This window comes from Herpailurus yagouaroundi, unplaced genomic scaffold, assembly GCF_014898765.1.
Source record: "Herpailurus yagouaroundi ecotype Mexico unplaced genomic scaffold, PumYag 162, whole genome shotgun sequence".
NCBI lineage: Eukaryota > Metazoa > Chordata > Mammalia > Carnivora > Felidae > Herpailurus > Herpailurus yagouaroundi.
This window is the reverse complement of record NW_024412403.1, coordinates 55,954,085-55,956,812: the sequence shown is the minus strand read 5'-3', so window position 1 is coordinate 55,956,812 and position 2,728 is coordinate 55,954,085.

Here is a 2,728-nt window from a genome sequence, read left to right as displayed (position 1 = left end):
GTGAGATACACGTTGACCAAAGCAGCTGTGTGTCATCCATTTTCTTTGCTATTATATATAATAAACTAGTTTAGGGGACACAGACATTCCCTTAGAATAAAGTAGAAGTAATGAAACTTAGTCCAGGTCTCAGTGTATGCAATCAAATGTACACCACAGTTTGCTGTCTTAGCTTGGTTCCTAGTTTTCAAACTATGGAAGAGACCAAAATCAAAAGCTACGCTCCCCCTGATGCCCATTCCCAGACCCAAATAAAATCTAAGCAAAGGGATAAAGAAAAAAGTTGGAGGATTTTGAAAGTAACATTAAGAATTGAGCTCCATTCCGGGCGCCTGGGTGGCTCAGTCGGTTAAGCATCCGACCTCGGCTCAGGTCATGATATCACAGTTCGTGGGTTCGAGCCCCGCATCAGGCTCTGTGCTGACAGCTCAGAGCCTGGAGTCTGCTTCAGATTCTGTGTCTCCCTCTTTCTCTGCCCCTCCCTGGCTCGCACTCTGTCTCTCTCTCTCAAAAATAAATAAACATTAAAAAAAATTAAAAAAAAAAAAAAAAAAAAGAATTGAGCTCCATTCTCCGATTGCTCCTGAGTGGTGCAATCAGTTAAGCGTCTGTATTTGGCTCAGGTCATAATCTCAGGCTTCAGGAGTTGAGCCCCTCATAGGTCTCTGTGCTGACAGCTCAAAGCCTGGAGCCTGCTTCAGATTCTGTGTCTCCTTCTCTGTCTCTGCCCCTCCCCCACTTGTGCTCTGTTTCTCTCTCTCAAAAATAAACAAACATTAAAAACAAAGAATTGAGCTCCATTCTATTAATAATTTTGGCATAGGTTGACTTGGCAGGACTTCCCTTTGCTTGAATTTCCATTTTTCTTTCACATGTCTGAGTAAATACTTAGTATTTACTATTACTTGATATTTTCAAAATGTTAATCATCACCTGAAATGTTTCACCATGCACTAAAATAACATAATTAAGCATTAACCATAGGTCCAAATTTAGTGTGAACATTTACATATGTTTTTAATTATTTGTCAATTTGCATCAGTACTTGGGACTACTCAAGAGACAGTTTACACAATGGCTGCCCCTAGGGAATTAGCCAAGTGATTACAGGCTTATTAGGAAACAGAGACCAGCCTCTCAGGTGTTGTTCTCTACCACTTGCAAATCAAATAGTTGGGGGGTGGGAATCAAACAAACATACAGGTTGGCTAAGAGTGTAACAATTTTCCAAGTATATATACCACATGTAGACACACACATCCATTTCTATTTAGTAAACTGAAGACAATAAATAGCATTCTGTAAGTGTTCTCAACTCTATGTTTCTTTAAAACAACCTAGAAGAGGGGCGCCTGGGTGGCGCAGTCGGTTAAGCGTTCGACTTCAGCCAGGTCACGATCTCGCGGTCCGTGAGTTCGAGCCCCGCGTCCGGCTCTGGGCTGATGGCTCAGAGCCTGGAGCCTGTTTCCGATTCTGTGTCTCCCTCTCTCTCTGCCCCTCCCCCATTCATGCTGTCTCTCTCTGTCCCAAAAATAAGTAAACATTGAAAAAAAAAAAATTAAAACAACCTAGAAGATGTAAAAGCTATAACCCACTGCCACATCCATGGTACATTTTGGTGAATGGTAAAATCTTATGGAAGAAATAGTATTTATGTGTGGACATACTAGCACAAAGTTGCCCAAACTTTATTGGTTAAAAAAAATGACTAAATATATCTGCTAAATGTTGTATTAAAATAAAAATTTCTGCCTTCAAGGAACTTATATACCACAGGCAAATGACATTGAGTCAAATATTTAGAATATACCAAGTACTCACGTCTTCCTCATATTCAAATTTTAAATAGTCTTGTAAGCTTTCAGATCAGTTTTGAGATGCACCAGGGAGGCATCCAGTTTTTTATCTGCTGAGATGAGAAATCAAATCCATAATCATAACACATAAGTAAGTTCATTCTCACTGCCAGTATGGATCTGGAATGCAGTTAAGTTTCAACGATTAACAACTTTTGAGAATTCAGCCCATTATACTATAAACTTTCTCTTGATAATCCAAATGAATTACTCTGACTTGCCAAAAAATTTCAAAAAAAAATTAATGATTAAGCTAGCTGATTTTTTCCAACAAGAGGGGAACAATAATCCATTAACTCCGATAGAATATGATTGATGAAAATAACAAAAGTGTATTAACTGACACTTTTGACAAGTTTTGCATTTTTTAGATATTTTTCCCCTAAAAGCAATTTTAAAAATATGTAATTGCTTTTGGGGTTGGTTGAGTGTCTGACTCTTGGTTTTGGGTCAGGTCATGATCCCAGGGTCATGGGATGGAGCCCCATATCAGGCTCCACACTGTGCATAGAACCTGCTTAAGATTCTCTCTCATGGGGCGCCTGGGTGGCTCAGTCGGTTAAGCGTCCGACTTCAGCCAGGTCACGATCTCGCGGTCCGTGAGTTCGAGCCCCGCGTCAGGCTCTGGGCTGATGGCTCAGAGCCTGGAGCCTGCTTCCCATTCTGTGTCTCCCTCTCTCTCTGCCCCTCCCCCGTTCATGCTCTGTCTCTCTCTGTCCCCAAAATAAATAAACGTTGAAAAAAAAAAAAAAAGATTCTCTCTTCCCCCCCACCATCTGCCCCTCTCCCCTTCTTGTGCACGCTCTCTAAAAATAAAAAAAAATTTAATTAAAAACATTATACACACACACACACACACACACACACACACA